The sequence below is a fragment of the Elephantulus edwardii genome, unplaced genomic scaffold (genome assembly GCF_000299155.1).
Source record: "Elephantulus edwardii isolate Elephantulus edwardi_28Jun2011 unplaced genomic scaffold, EleEdw1.0 scaffold00419, whole genome shotgun sequence".
In the NCBI taxonomy this organism is placed as follows: domain Eukaryota; kingdom Metazoa; phylum Chordata; class Mammalia; order Macroscelidea; family Macroscelididae; genus Elephantulus; species Elephantulus edwardii.
This window is the reverse complement of record NW_006400169.1, coordinates 795,734-818,148: the sequence shown is the minus strand read 5'-3', so window position 1 is coordinate 818,148 and position 22,415 is coordinate 795,734. Positions and strand designations below refer to the sequence as shown.

At 39.2% G+C, this 22,415-nt stretch overlaps 1 protein-coding gene and 1 pseudogene across 1 annotated transcript in view; both read right to left on the bottom strand.

The window, feature by feature from the left end:
* PTPN4 (protein tyrosine phosphatase, non-receptor type 4 (megakaryocyte)) overlaps positions 1–22,415 on the bottom strand; it is a gene marked incomplete at its 3' end in the record, with an annotated part of 444,194 nt that overhangs the window by 389,364 nt on the left and 32,415 nt on the right. The window lies entirely within an intron of this gene.
* LOC102864870 lies at positions 16,020–16,539 on the bottom strand (annotated as a pseudogene).

Below are 22,415 nucleotides of genomic sequence, written 5' to 3'. Positions count from 1 at the left end.
GTGCGGGGAGAAGGGTGCAACAATGAATGAATGGAATTCAAAAAAAAAAAAGAGAGGAAAAAAAACAAAAAATAAAACTATATAGTTAAAAACTATAGTTAAAAAATCTAGAATAGTTAGCACTGGTAAAGTAATAAACACTTAGATCAACAAAACAGAATTGAGAACACAGAAATAAATCATGGTCAACTGATCTCTAACCAGGTGACGAAGCCCAGTAATGGGGAAACTAGTCTCTTTCACAAATAGTGTTGGAAAAGTTGGATATCTGCAGAAAATGGAAATAAGATGTATGCCTAATATTATTAAAAGAAACTAACTCATGATAGATCAAAGATCTAAGGGTAAACCAAAATTTTCCTGAATGGAGTACATCTTTTGAATTTTTTTGGTTACTGGTACCAAGGGTGTTGACTGTGGATTCAAGCAAGATGAAATTGTTTGTTTCAATCCTTTCTCCATCTATCATGATGTTGTCTATGGGCCTCATGGTGAAGATCTTTGTATATTGGAGGTTTTTTTTATGTTGAGATATAATCCACATTTTCTGGTTATTATAATGAGAAAAAGGGGGACAGTTTATAGAACAGTATCACTAATATCACGGCAAGCAAAATCATGCCGGAGATTATCCAAAAATGACTGAAACTACAGCAACAGAGAACTACCAGAAATACAAGCTCAGTTTAGAAGAGGCCATGGACATTATCGTCATTGTCAGATGGATCTTGACTGAAAGCAAAGAGTACCATAGGAATGTCTATCTGTATTTCATTGATTATGCAAAGGCATTTGACTGTTCTGGATCACAACTTGGGACTAACCTTGAGGAGAATGGGAATCCCAGCACAACTGATTGTGCTCATGCGAAACTATACTCGGACCAGGAGGCAATTCTCAGAACAGAACAAGAAAATATTGCATAGTTCAAAATGAGGAAAGGAGTGCATCAGGGATGCATCCTGTCTCCATACCTTTTCAATCTGTGTACAGATTGATCATTCAGGAGGCTGGGGTCTATGAAAAGGAACGTAGCATCAGGACTGGTGTAAGACTTACCAACAACCTGTAATATTCAGATGACACAACCTTGCTTGCTGAAACTGAGAAGGGCCTGAAGTGCTTACTGCAGAAGGTCAAGGACTGTAGTCTTCAATATGGACTGAAGCTGAACATCAAGATGAAAAAGATTCTCACCATTGGGCCAAGTGGCAGCACCATGATAGATGAAGAAGAGATTCAGCTTGCTTGGTCCCCACAATCAACATGCTTGGCACTGTTGTTGTTATGTGCCGTCAAGTCGCTTGCGACTCATAGCAACCCTATGTACAACAGCCCTAAACCCTGCTCTATCCTGTGCCAATCGCACTCCCTCTGACACACCCATCCTGATTACCCCACTGAATCAATCCACCTCGTAGAGGGTCTTCCCCTCCTGAGCTGTCCCTCCACCCTCCCAAGCATGATGGCCCTCTCCAAGGACCTGTACCTACTTACAACATGTCCAAAATTTGTCAGACAAAGCCCCAGAATCCTCAGGAAATCAAAAGACAAATCACACTAGGAAAATCTCCTATCAGGGACCTCCCCTGAATACTAATAAGCAATAATGTTATTCTAGAGACTGACTAGCCATCATGACTTGATCCAGGCTATGGCCTTTGCAATTATTTTTTATGCATGAAAGAGCTCAACAATGTCAAAAGTGGACAGAAGAATTGATGCTTTTGAGTTGTAGTTCTGGAAAAGCAACTTAAACATACCATGAACTGCCAAGAGAACAAACAAGTGTGTATTAGAGAGGGTGAAACCAAGTTTTTCCTTGGAGGTAAAAATTTTTAAGCTCCCTCTCATATTCTTTGGGCATGTTGCCAGGAGGGACCAGTACTGGAAAAAGGATATTATGCTTGGAAGGGTAGAGGGACAGATGAGGAAGACCCTGTATGAGATGGAGTGACACAGTAAGTAGGGTAACAGAACAGGTATGTAATAGGTAATAGAACAGGTATGTCAGAGTCAGTATGACTAGAGAGTGTCCCCAGTAAATTTCCTCCACTAAAATGGGAGAGATTAAAACATGAAGGCTGAATTTGCTTACATAATTTCATGAATATAGTTATTGTAGACTTTAAAAGGAAAGTTCACTTTTTATTTATGGATATCAATGGCTAGAAAAGCCAGAGGTGGTCTGTAGAGTTTTATCTTTCAATAAGACTTTCCTAGCCACTTTTTTACAAAATATGTAAGTGGGGTGTGTTAGATGGGTGGGAATATGTGACTGGGATGCGTTAGCCAATCTATAAAGAAATTGGCTATTTACTAATCCACAAGAGAATTGGCTAGTTTTGCTATTAAATTGAGCAATCCAGCAGCATGAGAATTAGGTCTTCCCCACCAGCAAAGAAAAAGAGAATGTAAAACATCCTTTGGGCCCAGAAATTCTTGCTCCAGCTACTCCTAAAGAACTATCAGCCATAGCTGAACCAGAGACCTGACCTGAGATGGGACCTTGGGATTGCTACACTGTTGGAACCGAAACAAAAGCCTTTGTCCAAGTTTGTTGAATGACTTGGGGTGGTAAGCCAATATTGGCAGGACTGAGAACTTTTTATTACTTGTCTAATGGCATAAGGCTCAAGGCTTCACATTTCATGCACATTTCAAATGCTGTCATGACTGTACTCTGCTACTAATCTGGATTATAACCTTTTGATTTCTCCAAAATAGTTCTGTGTAGTCTGTGAGCTATTGCATTGGATTTTGTACTCAGTTAAGCAGTAAGATAAAGCTCAAAATCAAGAAAACAAAGATTCTCACCACTGGGCCAAGTGGCAGCATCATTATGGATGTTGAAGAGAGAGACAGTTAACAGTTTTAGTTTGCTTGGTTCCACAGTCAACACTCTTGGTAACAGCAGCCAGGAAATCAAGAGACGAATTGCACTGGGAAAGTCAGCTGTCAGGGACCTCTCCAGAGTACTGAAGAGAAACAACGTCAGGCTGGAGACTAAGGTGGACTATAGTCTGCAATTCCATGCTATGCATTGGGAAGCTAGTCAGTGACGAGGGATGACAGAAAGAGAACTGATGCTTTTGAGCTATGGTACTGGAGAAGAGTGTTGAATATACCATGGATGCTAGGAGAACAAAGAGGTTTGTCCTAGAGAGGGTGAAACCGGGATGCTCCTTGGAGTCAAGGATTCTAAAGCTTCATACTTTGGTCATGTTACGCGGAGGGACCGTTTCTTGGAGACGCACATTATATTTGGGAGAGTGGAAGGACAGTGCAAGAGAGGATGACCCTTGATGAGATTGATCGATTCAGTGATTGGAGTAATGAGAGCAGGTGTGTCAGAGACAGTGAAGCTGGCACAGGATAGAGCAGGGATTAGGGCTCTTATACATAGGGTTGCTATAAGTCACAAGTGACTCAACGGCACATAACAACAAAAAAACAGTAAGATCGGTGTTGAGATGAGTGAAAAGAGGTATGGGTCCATGTGGGACAGGTTTTGTGTTACTGATGCTGTTGACAGGGATAGTTCCCCTTTGTGAAGTTGATTGAAACCAGGTATGGCCATCTCCATGTGGCCCTTTCTCTTTTACACAGCTATAAAAAAACTCATCAAGTTCATAAATATACTGTTTCTGATTCAAACAATGGAGCCCTGGTGGCACCGTGGTTATGTATTCAGCTGTAAAGCAAAAAGCTGGAAGTCTGAGCCCACCAGACATTCTACAGAAGAAATTTGCTTCTATAAAAATTAAGTTTTTGAAATCTTATGTAGCATTTCTACAGTCCTATAAGCCCTACATTTGAAAAACCTGACAGTAACAAGCTTAGTGTTTCTGGTTCATGAGTCAATCAAAGAATGAAGGGTAAGTAGAATTTAAAAATCTAACTGAAAAGGAAGAAAAACCATACAATTATTATATAATATCCTCCTCAATTTACAAATTTGTACTCTTCTTGGTTTCTAGAATTACACAACTTCATCTGCTACTCTTCTACCAGACATGTGACTTGCTCTTCCACTTTATTCAGGACTGTATTCCACTAACACCTCCTCCAGGCACTGCTGTTACACCAATTCTGACTGTTGATGCCCAGAGAGGAGGCAGATGTGCCCACAGGGTTTCCAAGGCTGTCTGGCACAACTTCCAGAGTCAAAATGCATGTCTTTCCATTAGTAGCCAGCATTAAATCTCTAAATACCCATGTTATTTCATCCTTTTACTATTCCTTTTTCTCCCCCTGCTGTTATCACCTGACATGGATGCTTATGTGTTTTTTGGCATGTGACCATATTAAAATTTAACTTGTGAGTAGAAAGTGGGGAGAGTGACTAGAGCCAAGAAGGAGCAGAAAAACAGAGAACTAAGTAAGACCGTTCTTTCCAGAATCAAGGAAGAAAGTTACAATTTCAGTGCTGAAAAAAACTAAATAAATAAATAAATAAATAAATTTCAAATCACACTGCTGAAAGCCTAATCAAACCAGCCTCAGAAATAGACTTTTTGTACAGGCTAATTTGTCTTCAAATTTGTCTTCATGGATACTGAATGTACACAATCGAACAGATCAGAAAAAGTAAATGAAATCCTAAGAAAGATTATGAAAAAAATAAGTGGAGCAGTCCATAACTAGGAACCAGTAATTCAAGTCATAGTCCATAAAAGACATCATTGCTGCTCCCAGGTAGTATCATGGATAAAAAGAAAAAAAGGAGAAAGTTTTTAAATTATGTTAATTACTATACAAAGGCATTCAACTATGTGAATAATAAATTACATGTAACAATCTGAGGAATGTGAATTCCAGAACATTTAATGGCTTTCAAGTGGAATCTATAAAGAGACCAAGAAGCAGCTATTTTTTTTTTTTCAAGAAGCAGCTATTAGCAGGCTACAGGGGATACTGCATGGCTTAAAACCAGGCAAGCTGTGCATCAGAACTATATCCTTTATTTAAAAGGTATGAGAGATTGTTTCACATACTCTGGGCATGTTATGAGGAGGGGAGAGACCCTGAATAAGGCCATCATGCTTAGAAAGGTATATGGTCAGTGACGGACAGGAAGACCCTCAAACAGATAAACTGACACAGAGACTGTAACAATGGGCTTAAGCATGGTGTAAAATGTGCGGATGGTGACAGCAAGATTTTGAATTGTATACATATGATGGATAAGAGCGGGAGTTGACTCAACAGCACCTACCCACCACAACAACATACCTATAAGCATGTCATATATGTTGTGGTAGTTAGAAGTCATGAAGATAACTACAATTTATAGGTACCCTATAAACAACAGATTGGAACTCCACCCTGACCTGTTCCATCTTGCCAATATCCACCATACTTCAGCCCACTGGTACAGTCCCCGTGTCCATCTGTCTCATCTTCCACTCTTTCGTTGACAGTCCACCTTTCCCATAATGATGTGTTTTCATAAGGGCTCCTCAAATATGCCTAAAGTATTAAGTCAGATGAAGTTTCACTATTCTTTCCTCTGAAGGTCATTCTAGTTGGACTTACTCTAAGACACATTTGTATTTGTTCTTTTGGTGGTTGTTGTTATGTGCCACAGAGTCAAATGTGACTCACAGCAACCCTATGAAGAAAAGATCTGAACCTGCCTTATCCTGTGGCATTTTCATTATATCTGAAATGCATGAGTTCATTACTGCAGTCACTCTGTAAATTCATCTGGTTGAGAGTATCCCTCTCTTTCCCTGACCCTCCACCTTTCCAAGCATGAGATCCCTTTCCAAGAAACAGCCTCTCCTGGCAACATGCCCAAAGGATGTGAGAAAAAGCTTCATGATCCTTGCCTCCAAGGAGCACTCTAGCTGCATTTTTTCCAAGACATATGTGTTTGTTCATTTGGCAACCCATGGGATATTCAGAACTCTTCTCCAATACAACACCTCAAAGGCATCAATTCTTCTTCCATCATCCTTATTCACTATCTAGCTCTCAGATGCATAGCAAATGACAGAAAAACCATGGCCTAAACCTTAGTCTTCAAATTGATATCACTTCTGCTCAGGACTTTGGAGAAGTCCCTGACTGCAGGTTTATTCAATGCTCTTGTCTCCTGATCTCCTGAGTGTGGGCACCTAGGATGGTGACTGAGGATCAAAGTAATTATTAACAATTTCAATCTTTTCTCCATATATCATGATGTTGCTTTTAAGTCCAATGGTGAGAATTTTTGTTTTCTTAACGTTTAAACATAATTAACATTGAATAACATTTTATCTGCAGTAGAGAACATTTCAGGCCCTCACTTTCTGCAAACAAGGCTGTCTCATCTGCATAACATACACTGCTGATAACTCTTCTTCCAATCTTGATGCCTTGTTCTTCATGGAGTCTAGCTTTTTTTTTTTTTTTGGTCTAGCTTCTTGAATGATTTGACAAAAATATTTTTAAGCCCCTCATAGTTTTCTTTATGCAAATCAGACATTTCATATACAGCAGTTAATAAAAAATACTAAATCTAATTAAATAAATATTTAATCTAAAAAAAAAAATTAAAAAAATATTCAACCAAGATTCCAAGATGGCGGCGGTGGAGATTACAGGGTGAAGAGCTGGAGGAATAGCAAGCTGCATATAGACAGACCACTAGAGAGCCCTTCAGGCCCCACAGAGACCAACCATCATGGTGTGACGTGGACAGTAGGAATCTGAATCAGAACATTTGTTGGAATAATTAGTTTCATAGCTATAGGAACATAAAGCCACCACAATCGCACCGTGGGACCAGCAGCCAATAGTGGAAGTGATTTGGGACTCTCAGAAAGGAGAAAGGTTAATGGGGAAATTGGCTGAATTCTCTTAAACCTCACTAAACCCAGCGAGTCTGTTGTGCAACGAGGACAGTAAGAATTTGAATCAGAACTTTTGTTGGAACAATTAGTTTCAAAACTCCAGGAACACAAAGCCACGGATGTTCTGTGAACGTGGCTAGCTTCTGTGGGGAGCTTCTGCGGGACTCACTTGAAAGGAGAAAGCTTAGTGAGGAAATTGGTTGAATTCTCTTAAGCCCCATTAAGACTCAGTGGGTCTGTTGGGCAACGTGGGCAGAAGGTATTTGAATCAGAACTTCTGTCGGAAGAATTAGTTTAGGAGTTACAAAAATATAAAGCTGCACTGCTTTATGGGAATTTGTCAGAGTCTTCTCTGGTCCCCCTCGACCCGGGACCCTGCTTGGGCAAGGGCCACTGTGTGAAACCACCTGGGTAAATGCCGCCGGACAGGGACCACAGCGTATGAACTGCTGGGTGGGAGATATGCAGCTGGAATCTGAGCAGGAACCTCAATGATGAACATACCTGGTCAACTGAAGTCTGAGTGAGGTCCCTCAAGTGGCTGACTTGCCCTGTGATTGCCCCACCCCCCTGACTGCCAAATCCCTTTATGCTCCACATCTGTTCCCACATGTCCAGTCAATCAAATTCCCTTTATTCCAGAGAACCTTGATCTCACCTACAAGGGGTTGCTCTCACAGACTCTGAACTAACATTTCCCTTGAGTCAGAAGTTCAGAGAAAAACACAAGGGGGGAAGCTGCCAAACTGATTTTTGGAGCATTGTCTTCAGACCAAGAATATATCAATGTCTTGAAGAAAGCAAGCTATCTCACACACTAGACAAGTGCAAAGCAAGATGTCACCAAAGGGTAACACAGTATCAATGGATTTCCTAAAGCCAGGAAAGTTGGATGGAACTTTCTGACACAGAACTTAAAAAAAGAAAAATGACTTAATATTTTCAATAGACGAAAGGCAAACTAGAAGAATAACAGGATACTAAAAGCAAAAACCAGGAGGAGATTAAAAAAAAACAATCCAGAACAATACAGATAAAACAAACGAGGCATTAGCGGCATTAGAAAAACAAGAAACCATGATCCAAAATATGAGATAAATGTTTCTGATGTTGTCAACATGATGGAGTGACACATGAGCAGAGTTGAAGAGCTGGAACACAGAACCAGTGAAAAACAGAACATAGAATTGTCACCACTGATCTGCTAGAGCAAAAAACAGAATCAGAAAGGAAGGGAAAAGAATAAAACTTAAGAATAATGTGGGACACCATCAAGAGACATAACATGCACATTACTGGAATCCAGAAAAGGTAGAAGGAAGTAAAGACACGGGAAAAGTTGTGGAAGAATTACTAGAGGAAAACTTCCCAGGCATAATGAAGAATGAGAGAATATATATAATATATATTCAAGAAACCAAGTGAACACCTATAAACTAGACCTCAAAAGAAAAATGCCAAGACATTTCAGAGTTAAATTTTCCAGAACCAAACAAAGATGAGGAGAGAATCCTGAAAGCAGCAAGGGAGAAACAAAGAGTAGCGTAAACAGGAGAGCAGACAAGATTAAGTGCAAATTTCTCAGCAGAAAACATGCAAGCAAGAAGAGAGTGGAAGGACATATATCAAACAAAGAACGCAACTGTCAACCAAGAATACTGTACTCAACAAAATTATCCATCAAATATGAAGGAAAGATCAAGCTATTCCCAGAAAAACAGAACCTAAGAGAGTTTCTAAAAACAAGACCAGCATTGCAGGAAACACTGACAGATGTCCTTCTTATAGAGATACCACAGAAAGCAGCATTGACCAAAGTAACTAGCAACACCACCAAAAGAAAAAATTCAACAAAATGATAGCAATAAAACCCTGCCATTCAATACTCACACTGAATGTGAATGGTTTGAATGCACCACTGAAGAAGAACAGCAGATTGGATAAAAAAACAAAATCCATCAATATGCTGTCTGCAAGAGACATACCTGAAAAATGAAGATAAAAAAAGACTAAAAATAAAAGGATGGGAAAAAATATACCAACCAAATGGCAGCCAGAAAAGAGCATGGGCAGCAATATTAATCTCCAATACAATAAATTTCAAAGTAAAAACCATCATAAAGGACAAGGAAGGTCACTACATAGTGCTTAAAGGGTCAATGGAACAAAAGGACATAGCAATAATAAATATCTATGCACCAAATGAAAGACCTGCAAAATACATAAAACAAACATTAACAAAACTGAAAAAGGAAATAGACATTACTATAATAACTGGAGACTTCAATATACCTTTCTCAGGATAGAACTATTAGAAAAAAACTCAACAAAGATGCTCAAGAATTAAACTACACAATAAACCAACTTGACCTCATAGATATTTATAGGCTAATGCACCCCCAAAAAACACAGTATACCTTCTTCTCCAATGTGCATGAAACATACTCCAGAATAGAACACATATGAGGTCACAAGGCAAGCATAAATAAATTAAAAAACACAGAAATAATACAAAGCATTTTCTCAGACCACAATGCTACAAAATTAGAAATTAATATCAAGATTAAAAGGAGAAAAATTCCATACATTTAGAAGCTGAACAGCACCTTGCTTAAACATGAATGGGTACTAAAAGAAATAAAAATGAAATTGAAAAGTTTCTTGAAAGAAATGACAATAAAAATACCACTTACAAAACCTCTGGGAAGCAGCCAAAGCAGTAATCGGAGGTCAACTTATAGCAATAAGCAAATGTAACAAAAGGCAGGAAAAAATGACCCAACATCTGCAATAAATTGAAAAAGAACAGCAAGAAAATCCAACACCCACTAGAAAACCTGCAATTGCAAAAATTAAAGCAGAAATAAATGAAATAGAAAACCGAAAAACAACTGAAACTATCAACAAACCGAGGAGTTGGTTCTTTAAGGGTCAATAAAATTGACAAACCACTAGCAAATCTAAGACAAGAAAAGAAGAAAAAGCCAAAAATAATTTGAATAAGAGATAAAATCGAAACTATCACAATAGAACCAACTAAAATAAAAAGGCTAACATTGGAATATTATGGAAAAACTGTACTCAAATAAATATGAAAACCTAGATGAAATGAACAAATACTTAGAAATTCACAACCTACCTAAATTGAAATCAACCAAAATTGAAAATCTGAAAGACCCAATACTAAAGAAACTGAAAAGGTAATAATAAAACAACTTCCAGCCAAAAAGTCCTGGACCAGATGGATATACAAGTGAATTTTATCAAACATTCACAGAAGAACTGTCACCAATCCTACATAAACTATTTCAGAAAATAAAAAAAGATGGAATTCTGCCAGACTCATTCTATGAAGCAAACATATCTTTGATACCAAAATCAGGTAAAGATACCACCAAAATAGAAAACTATAGGACAGTATCTCTCATTAACATAGATGCAAAAATCCTGAATAAAATCCTGGCCAATAGAATCCAACAATACATCAAAAAAATAATTCAACACGACCAAGTGGGATTCATAACAGGTATGCAAGGATGGTTCAACATAAGAAAAACAATCAATGTAATTAATCACACAAAAAGGCAAAGAACCACATGATCCTATCAATTGATACAGAAAAGACCTTGGACAAAATCCAACACACTTTCCTGTTAAAACACTCAAGAAAATAGGATTAGAGGGGAATTTTGTCAACATATTAAATAGTATATATGCAAACCTGAGAGCCAACACTGTTCTCAATGGAGAGAGATTAAAGGTATAACCCTTTGAAACAGATACTAGGCAGGATGTCCACTATCACCTCTCCTATTCAATATTGTATAGGAAGTCTTAGTGATAGCGAGAAGTCAAGAGAAGGAAATAAGTATCCAAATTAGCAAAGAGGAGGTAAAATCATCTCTCTGTGCAGATGATATAGTTTACTTAGAAAACCCTAAAGACTCAGCAAGAAAACTACTGGACATAGTGGCCCAATTCAGAAAGTGGCAGGATACAAGATCAAAATAAAAAAAAATCAATTGGATTTCTCTACAGTGACAAAGAGCTTACAGAACTGGAGCTGAGAAAAACAATACCCTTTACAATAGATAATCACAAGATTAAATACTTAGGAGTAAACCTAACCAGAAGCACAAAGGATCTGTTCAAAGAATATTACAAAACATTATGACAAGAAACACAAAGAAAACTGGAGAGGTGGAAGAATATCCCTTGCTCATGGATAGGAAGACTCAATATTGTGAAAATGGCAATACTACCAAAGGCAATTTACATATTCAATGCAATCAAAATACAAATACCAATTCCATTCAGTGAGATGAAAAAGGAAATCTCTAGTTTCATTTGGAATAGAAAGCAGCTCCAAATAAGCAAAGCACTCCTTAAAAATAGAAACAAAGTAGGAGGCATCTCATTCCCGATTTGAAATCCTACTACACTGTCGTGGTGGTCAAGACAGTGTAGTCAAGACAGTGTGATACTGGTACAATGGCAGACACATAGATTAACAGAATAGAATAGAATAGAATAGAATAGAATAGAATAGAATAGAATAGAATAGAATAGAATAGAATAGAATAGAATAGAATAGAATGGGAGAATTCAAAAATCAGCCCATCTACCTATGGTCAACTGATTTTTGACAAGGAGATGCAATCAGTTAAGTGGGGAAATGACTGCCTCTTTAACAAATGGTGCTGGCAAAAATGGAAAACTATCTGCAGAAGACTCAAGCAAGATCCACACCTCACTCCATACACAAAAACCAACTCAAGGTGGATCATGGACCTAGGACTAAAACCAAGGACTATAAACTTCATTAAAGAAAAGCTTGGAAGAACTCTAGAAGTCCTAATCCACAACGTAAACAGTCTTCCAAGCATCCTGAAAAATCTACAACCAGGAGAGGATAAAATAGATGAATGAGACCTTCTAAGAATCAAATCCCTATGCACATCCAAAACCTTCTCCAACAATTCCCACTACAGATTGGGAAATATATTTGGCAATGACATGTCTAACAAGGGACTTATATCTAGAATTTATAAAATACTTGAGCACCACAACAAGATAAAGGTAAATAACCCAACTGAAAAACGGGCACAGGATATGAACAGATACTTCACCTAAAAAGACAAACACATGAAGAAATGTTCAAAATCTCTAGCTCTAAGAGAGTCGCAAATCTAAACATCTATGAGGTATCATCTCACCCCAGTAAGAATAGAAAGTTTTAACAGAACAGCAAAAATCAAATGCTGGCGAAGCTGTGGAGAAACTGGAACCCTTATTCACCGTTGGTGGGAGTATAAAATGGTGCAACCACTATGGAAGGCTTAATTGCGCTTTCTCAAAACGTTGCAAATAGAAATACATTTGACCCAGCAAGTCCACTTCGGGGAATTTACCCTACAGAAACCATAACTGACACCCAAGCAGAAATATGCACACCCATGTTTATTGTGCAATAGCAAAGAGCTGGAAACAAGCCAAGTTATCAACAAAAGAATGGATAGAGATGCTTTGGTATATCTACACAATGGAATACTATGTAGCATTAAAAACCAAAGAACTCATGGAATATTATGCAAAATGGATGATCCTGTAGGACATTATACTGAGTGGCATATCTCAGTCAAAAAAGGACAAATATTGCATAGGGCCACTGTTATAAAACAAGACTGACATCAGGCTTGAGAGAAGACAGAAAAGGAGGGGAGGAATGATGTATACTGCATTGAAACAGATGAGGGAGAGATCTCTTTTAAAGGGATATATATGAAATGGGTATTCTTGTCATAACAGTAGTCCAGAGTGAAGGCTGCCTAGTGGAATGAACTTGTGGGGAGGAACTGCATAACAATGAAAGAGTTTTTCTTTTTCTTTTCAAGGAGAGGAGTGATTTGAGGGGGAGTGAAGGGGCAGGGAGAAAAATGCAACAATCAATGACTGGAAATTCTAAGTCTTTGTAAACTTTCATTAAAATTAATAATTAAAAAAAATTCAACCAACTATACTCTTTGTGAAAAACTTTCCAAACCCTGTTTTAATTGCACAAACCAATCTACATTAATAATGTGAGAAGAATTTTTTTATGTTCAGCTTTTTGAGGAAATGCAAAACTGCCTTCCTGAGTGGTTGTACCATTTTACAATCCCACCAACAATGTATAAGAGTTCCTATCTCTCCATACCCTCTCCAACATTTACTATTTGCTGTCCTGTTCAACTCTGCCATTGGTACTGGAGTGAGATGGTACCTCATTGTGGTTTTGATTTGCATCTCTTATTGCCAGCGATTTTGAGCATTTCTTCATGTGTCTACTGGCCATCCAAATGTCTTCCCTTCTGAAAAGTTTTTCCATGTCTTTTGCCTATTTTGTAATTGTGCTATCAGTCTTTTTCTTGTGGAGGCTCTGTAGGATCCTATAAAGTTTTGATATGTGAGATCCTTGTCTGATAGGTATTCCCAAATATTTTTTTCCCAGTTAGTAGGTTTTCTTTTCACTCTGTTGGAACAAGTTTTTGATGCACATAGGGATTTCATCATTCATTTTATCCTCTCCACACTGTGCATTTCTGGCTGTGAGGGGACAGCATAAACCCCATTAATCCCAGAAGCAGAAGCAGGCCATAAAAATTCTTAGTTTTAGCAGCAGGCAGTAAAAGCAGAATAAACCCCAAAGCGCCGGGAAGTCTCATGGGGCAAAAGTCTTATCACGTTAAAAGTAACCAATTAACCAAAGTTACTGACTCTGGAAAGCAGCATACGTGACACGGAGAGGGCAGAGGTGGACAAAATAAGCCCCCCAATAAGAAGCCAACCCACATGACTGACTTCCCTGCCCACCAACTGTGTTCCCAATTACCCCACTCTGGACAGAAGCACCCAGCAAGGCCTTAAAAACAACTGGGTGGGGGGACTCAGGGCTTTTTTCTCTCACCACCTTTCTGCTGAGGGGGAAAGCCTCCACATGTGGACAGTTAAAGCGCTTTTTATATTTGCATATGAATTATTCTTTTGAGGGGCATTTCGTTGGCAGAACAGCTGTATACGGCAGTTTCTTTATACCATAGATTAGGCTGTCTTAGCTTGATCCCTGTGTGTCTCTTATGACCCAGTTATTTCACTCCTTTGGATATACCCTAAGACAATTAGGCACAAATGGAGATTTGTACATCAATATTCATAGCAGCATTATTCACCTCTGCATGAACATGAAAACAGCTCAAATGTCCAACCACAATCAAATGGACTGAGAAATTATCGATCATGCACATGATATAATACCACACAGCATGCAGGAGCAATGATTTTGAAAATTACTACCTCACTTGGGAGGGACTGGAGAGCATTATGCTAAGTGAACTAATTCAGTCTTATAAGAACAAATACTTCATAAGACCATTATTGTAGAGATAGAAAGATAACTAGAAAAATGTGTATGAGAATAGAAGTGGGGGGGAGGGTAGGAACAAAGGGTAAGTATGGGCAGGAGGGGAATCATAGGGCCACACAATTTGATGGGCAGAGGGAGGAGTGGGTAAAGGAAACAGGAAAGATCTGGTGTGAAAAACAATGTAAAAAACTTAGTAAGTAAACCAATATAAAATAAAAATTTTTATTTAATGTTTTTTTCTAAAAAAGGGTTTTTTTGTAGTACAAAAGATACTCAATACTCTGCCAACATCACAATCCCACAGAATTGATTCCTCTTCAGGATTCTTTATTCATTGTACAACTTTCAGAAACATGTGAAGCAAGTGGAAATACCATGGTTTGGATCAGGTGCATCTTAGTCATTAAACTGACATTATTGGTCTTTAGCACTTTAATGAAATCCAAGACACAGATTTGCCAAGTGAAGTAAATCTTTTGATTTTGTAAATTTTTTTTATTTTGACTGCTTATCCCATGAGTGTTGACTGTGGATCTATGTAAAATTTAACAATTAGCAGCTTCAATATTTTCTCCATCTATTATGGTCCAGTGGTGAAGACTTGTTTTCCTGATGTCAGATGTAATCTATATTCAAGGCTGTGGTCTGAACTTCTTTGATAAGTGTGCCTGGAGTCTTTTCCCCTTTCTGCAAGCAAGGTTGCATCATCTCCATAATACTCGTTGTTAAGAAGTTTTTTTAATTACATAGTCCACTTCTGGAATTATTTGCTCAGCATACATATTAAACCAGGGAGCTCTGGGAGCTCTGGTGGTCTAGTGATAACAAATTCTAAAGGCATGTGCTTTGAATCCATCAGCTGCTCCACGGGAAAAGGATGGGCAATCTCCTCCTATGTGATAAATAGCCTCTTAAAATCCACTGGAGAATTAGCAATGAGTCAGATCCAACTCAATGATACTCAATAACAACAACATATTGCACAGGTACAGGGAAAGGATACAATCTCAATAAACATTTGCTATGCAGTAACCCCTAGTTTTTTTAAAGGCTGCTTTGCGGTGTATGTATAGGTTTCCCATAAGCACAGTTAAGTGTTCTTTAATTCCCACTCTTTTTTTTATTGGTGAACTTTATAAATTATTGTTTGTTTGTTTGTTTGTTTTAATGGGAAGGTTCCTGGTTGGTCCTGACTCAAGTGGGCATGACCAGGGGACAAGAGATTAAGAACTAGCTGTCATGGGGAGGGGTCAGCTCCACAACATTCCACTTATAAAGAGAACTAAACAGACAAGCACAGAGTAATTATTGTGGTTAGAAATTGGCAGCCTGGAAAGGGAAAGGAACAGGCAGGGAGTGGAGGTGTCTGATGGCCTAGTGGCAGGAAGCTGCACTGCAATCCCAGAGGTGTATGGTCCAAATCCACCAGATGCTCTGCTGGAGAAGGAGAGACAATCTCCTCCTGTACCAGTCATCCGATCTGATGGGTCACATACAAGAATAATTAAATTAAATTAAAAAATTATAAAAACATACCACTTAAACTGGGGTTTCTGGGGGAACTTGGGTCTGTTTCAATCCAGTATGAATCAGACGACCAAAAGTCATTTAGGATGGCCAGAACCATCAGGAGCAGAAGAAGGAGAAAGGTCCAGAGAGTGGGGGGACTGTTTGGCAACTGGGGTGAGGGGATTTCCTGTCCCATTCTGGGATCCCCCAGCCTCTCAGTCTGGCAGGAAGCAGGCAGCCTGTAGCCCCCATGGGCAGGTCTGAGGCTATCAGATGCTCCAGAGAGGGAGCTGCAGGGGCTCACAAAACTTGCCCTCCAAGGAGATGACAATACTGCCCCCCAGTTTCTCTGCCAGGGTACAGTGATCCTTGAACTCTTCATAGCAGTTTGCTTGTAATTCATGCTTGATCCCTGTCAGCTTCTCTTGATGGCATCCTTGGAGCTAGCATACATCATTTTGCTCTTAAGGCCCAAAAGATAAACACCAGGTCTTCCTCTTCCTTCTTGTTCTCCCTGATCTCTCAGGTTACATCATACAGGGCATAGTGGCAGTCTTTGTCCAGCAGCATCTTGACAAAGGTGGCATAGTGGTCATCAACAGACTGGCCAACAACTCCAACCAGAATCTCCTTGCCCTCCTCCAGGATGATGTTATTCTTGTCCTTGCTCAGGCAAAAGAGCACTACCTTCTTGTACTTCTTCACCTCCTCTGATGTCAATGATTTGCCCACCTTCATGTCATTAAACACCTTGATGACACCATCAGGGACAGCCACACCAGAGGACATGTTTCCAGAAACAAAATTGATATGGCAAAGAGAGCAAGAGAAGACAAGAGCCACCACAGCTGCTGCCTGGATCCAACGGAATTCCCACTCTTAACTGTATTCACAATTTGTTATGATTCACACAAATTCGCTTGCATAGTCAACAAGCAACAAATAAACATCTTTTAGTATATTCTTTGCTTTTAGCCAAGATCCATCTGATATCAGCAATGATTTCTAGAAATTCCCTATCAATGTTCCTATTTGAAAATAATCTCTAGCAAGATTTTACTCCTAGGTGACATTAATGATATTGTTCAGTAATTCTCTAAGGAATCAATCTTTTTTTAAAATGGAAACGAATATTTATCTCTTCCATTCATTTGGCTGGAGAAGAGTACTGAATATTCCACAGACTGCCAAAAGAACAAACAGATTATGTGTTGGAGAAAGGGAAGCCAAGAGTGTTCCTTGGAGGCTGGGATGGGGAAACTTTGTCTCATATACTTAGGGAATCTTGCTAGGAGAGATTCCTCCTTAGAAAAGGACATCATATTTGGAAAGATGGAGGGAGAGTGAAGAAGACCACCCTCAAGTGGACTGACACAGCGACTGCAGCAATGGGCTCAAGTGTGTCAGAGATTGTGAGATGGCACAAGATACTACAGGGTTCAGATTTGTTGTTCATATGTTCACTATGAGTTGTGACTGACAATTTCTAATAACAAAAACAATGGGTCTTTTTTTTTTAATACATTAGGTAAAGCTGCTGTCAGGGACCTTTCCAGAGTACTGAGAGGCCAATGATGTCAATATAGAGATTTAGGTGCACCTGATCCAGGCCATGGTCTTCACAATTACTGGCTATGCATCAGAGAACAGGATAAGACTAAGGGCAACTGAAGAATTTTTGAGTTGCAGTGCTGAGAAGAGTCTTGAACATACCATGGATGGCAAGAAAACAAATAGGTCTGTCTTGGAGAGGGTAACTCTAAGTTTCTCCTTGGAGGCTAGGATTTTGAAGCTCCATCTCAAATACGTTGGGCATGTGACACAGATAGACCAATTCTTGGAGAAGAACATCTTGCAGGGCAAGGTGGAGGGTCGGTACATCAGAGGAAGACCCCAGATGAGATGGGTTGATACAGTAACTAGCGGAATGGGGGTAGAAGGGTCAGAGTCAGTGAGACTAGATCAGGACAGGGCAGTCTTCAGAGGGTGCCTATGAGTTGCAGACAACTCAACAGCACAACAACAGTAACAACAACAAGAACAAATATGGATCTTTTCCGGTCATTGGCCAGGTAACTGTCTCCCAAAAACTAGTGGTGTCCAGGGCTGCATCTATTTATTGAAACAACTTGACAGGCATCACAGCAATTTCTGGGTCATTATTTTTGCCACTGCCTTCAGCACAGCTTGAAGGTTTTCCCTCAGAACCACTGATTTTTTTCGGTCATATGTTACATCCTAAAATGGTTCTGTTTAAATTAATACTTTTTTATACAGAGCTCTGTAAATTCCATCCATCTTCTTTTGATGCTATCTGCATCACTGAAGACTGGACCCATAGAATCCTTCAGTACATAAAATTGAGGCTTCAGTTTACTCTTTAGGTTTTCAGCTTGATATGTCAAGCATGTTCTTCCTTTTGGTTTACAAATTCCAGCACATTGCATATACTGTTTTATTTCTTTGCTGACTAATAACTGAAAAGTAGAACATAAAAAGTATGAATCTAAAAAAAGTGGATTATTTTAAAAATGAAATGGAATGCATACACAGGCTAAGTGTCAGTGAGCTGACACAGACTAGCACTGGCTATTTTGAATCAGGTAATCATTATCTACTATGCTAAGAAAGACAATCTGAAGAGGAATCATGTGACACTCAAAGAAGTCTAGAGAATGTAACTATCATTCCTTATTATAATTATGTACCAACTACTAACGTCAAAGAATATATTGATATTTTTACCAATTTTTGTTGCCTCAATAGATCAAATATACAATCAATACATTAATAACAATTGGTGCCTGGAATGGAAACATTGAAAATGATTGGCAAAAAATAAGGCCCCAAGAATTGATGGCATACCAATTGACGTATTTCAACTAACAGATGCTGCCCTAGCTGTGCTCACTAAGTTGTGTTAAGAAAACTGGAGGACAACCATTTGGTCAACTGACTGAAGGAGATCCATATCTGTTCCCATTGCAAAGAAAGGAGATCCAACAGAGTGTGAAAATTATCAAACAATATCATTGATATCACATGCAAGCAGGATTCTGCTGAAGATTATCGAAAAATGACTGGAACAGTACATCAACAGAGAACTGCGAGAAGTGCAGGCTGGGCTTAGAAGGGGTTGTGATATTAGGGATATTGTAGCTAATGTTAGACGGACCTTGGCTGAAAGCAGGGAGTCCAGGGGAATGTCTATCTGTGTTTCATTCAAAGGCATTAGACTGTGCGGGTCACAACACACTGTGGCTGACTGAGAATAGGAATCAAAGAACACTTGATCATGTTTATGTGAAACCTATACTTGAACCAGCAGGCAATCGTCAGAACAGAGCAAGGAAACACTGCCTGTTTCAAAATTGGAAAGGGTGTATGCCAGGGATGTGTTCTATTGCTAAACCTTTTCAAACTATGTGCAGAACAGATTATCCGGGAGGCTGGGCTGTGTGAGGAGAAGTGGTATCAGGATTGGAGGAGGATTCATCAATAATCTGCGTTATGCAGATGACACAACCCTGCTTGCTGAAACTGAGGAGGACCTGAAGCGCTTGCAGCAGAAGATCAAGGACTACAGCCTTCAGGAGGATTGAGGCTCAATGTCAAGAAGACAAAAATTATCACTACTGGGCCAATTGGCAGCATCAGGATGGACTGTGAAGAGACTGAGATTGTTCACAGCTTTAGTTTGCTTGGCTCCATGGTTAACACTCTTAGTACTAGCAGTCAGGAAATTAAAAGGCGCATTTCGATGAGTGTGCTGTTAGGGACCTCTCCAGAGTACTGAAAAGCAATGAAGTCACTCTGGAGACTAAGGTGCACCTAATACAGGCCATGGTCTTTGCAATCACTTACTATGCATCAGAGACGGGGACAATGACTAGGGAGGATAGAAGGAAGATTAATGCCTCTGAGCTGTGGTGTTGGAGAAGAGTACTAAATATACCATGGACTGCTAAGAAAATGAACGTTCATCCTAGAGAGAGTTGAACCAAGCTGCTCCTTGGAGGCAAGGATTCTGAAGCTTCATCTGACATACTCTGGACATGTTGCAAGGAGGGACCAGTCCTTGGAATAGGATGTCAATCTTGGGAGGGTGGAGGGACAGTGCAGGAGAGGAAGACCCTCTATGAGACAGACTGATTCAATGACTGGGGTAACAGGGTAGGTGTGTCAAGAGACAATTAAGAACAGGAAGGAGCAGGGTTTAGGGCTGTTGTACGTAGGGTCACTATGAGTTTCAGGTGACCTGATGGCACATAACAACAACAACAAGAAGAACAAGAGTTGGAAGATATGGCCTTCATGACAGAAAAGTGGCTACAGATCTCAGGATAGAATGAAGTGCAATGATTTAATCATCACAAATGCTTTTCTAAAAAAAGAAAAGTAATAACCTACACAGCTAACCTGATGAACTAGACAAGAATTAGACTGGCTCCATCTGCTTAAGAAATGGTGAAGAAACTCAGTATCAACAGTCAAAATAAGGCCAATAGTTGACTGTTCTTATTCATGTGCAAATTCAAATTAAAACTAGTGCACAAGAGCTAAAATACAACCCTGAGTTTATCTCACCTGAATTTAAAAACCATTTCAAAAACAGATTTGACACACTGAACACTAATAACCAAAGACTAGACAAACAATGAGATGATCTCAAAGATAGCACCCACTACAAAAGTAAAAGGTCATTACAATGACAGAAAAGAGCAAATGTCAGAAGAGACACTGACACTTGCACTAACATGTAGAAAATTAAAAACAAAGGGAAGAAATGGTGAAGTAAAAAAGCTGAAGAAAATACCTGAAAGGGCAGTTCAAATATTATGTATGTCATGTCTAAAGAGTTGTGCTCCCAACTCCAAAGGCATACAGTTTGAGTCCATCAGCTGCTCCACAGGATGAAGACAGGTAATCTACTCCTGTGCAATTTACAGCCTCTGCAAACCTGCTGGAGGGTCAACTATGAGTCGATTCCAACTTGACATAATGAGATGCCAATCCAAAGGCAATTCAAGACCACCCACTGCTCTACAAGATGGAGAGTCTCCTAACATGTCATTTACACCATTTGTTTTTGTTTGGTTTTTTTTTTTTTGTTCAGACAACTTTTTACTCTACATACAAAATGTTTACACATAGAAAAGGCTACACAGTGAGGTAACAGTATCAAGATCTTAGAGAAGAAATTATGCCCTCCCTCTGAAGCATGTATGATGACTTGTTGCTGAGGTGTGATAGTGATGACTACGTTACCTTAGGTTATGTCACTGTGTGTCAGACCATTCAGATCACTGGTTACCATTCAGCTACCTAGTTCAGTTTTCAAAGATGGGAAATATTTGTCCTTGCTGCAAACATATGTTCTTACTGACTTTTTTTTCTTACTGTCTAATCATCTACTTGTTTTTTTGTTTGGTTTTTTTTTAATTTAGGTTGTTTATTTTTCATTTCAATAAACATCTACAGAGATTTTGGAATTCCATTCATTCATTGTTGCACCCTTCTCCCCGGACAAACCCCTCCCCGCCCCCCCCCCCCATTTGCTCCTCTCCTTGAAAAGCAAAAGAAAAACTCCCTCATTGGTACACAATCCCCCCCCCCCCCTCCCCAAACCCCACCCCCTACCCCCAAATATAATCCACTCTGCAACCCTCATTGCATACTCCTACGATAAAAATAATGCCCTAAAATATAATACTTTTAGACTATTCTCTCCCCCATAGACTTCACCATTTGTACATACTCAGTCAAAAGTCAGCAGTAAGTTGGTTTCTACTCAATGATATATAAGAGCACTAATAATACCTAGTAATCTCTGATGGCCTAGTGGGTAAGAAGTTGAACTGTCAATTCAATGGCAGGTGGTTTGAATCCAGCAACTACACCCTGTGCAATTTAAATCCACTGAAAACTTGCTGGCAGGTCAGCTATGAATTAGTTCTGACTTGAATGCAATGAATAAGAAACAATAAGGTTTGCTCATGTATTAAACAGTTAAATGTTGCCTCATCAGTGGTTGCATGGGAAAACAAACATTCTCCTGAAGATGAAAGGCTTGGACACACTAGGTAACAATTATACTCTGTGCTACAGGCCACAAATCAGAATCATCCCAAGGGCACACAGTGATGACACCACCACTTCTAAATGCACTGCTGAAAATAAGGTAACTATAGAAACTTGAGCTGTTGGAGAATATCAAGAATATCACCCAGGAAAATGCAAAAGGTTATTACAAAGACAAAGGTAGAAGATAAGACCAACATGGATGTCAAAAGAGACTCTAAATATTGAACTAAATTGCCAAAAAGCCAAAGCAAAGGGAAAAAAAACAAGGCATTAAGGAGCTAAACAGAATATTTCAAAGGGCACCAAGGAAAGAGAAGGTAAAGTAATATAATGAAATATGCAAAGAGCTGAAGTCATAAAATCAAAGGGGCTGAACTTGCTCGGCATTTCTTTTCTTCCCCCCCTTTTTAAAATTTTTATTTAATTTCTTTATTTTTCATTTCAGTGAGCATCTACAGAGATTTTGGAATTCCATTCATTCATTGTTACACCCCTCTCCCTGAGTCCCCCAAACCCCCAGCCCCCCGTTTGCTCCTCTCCTTCAAACGCAAAAGAAAAACTCCCTCATTGGTACGTAATCC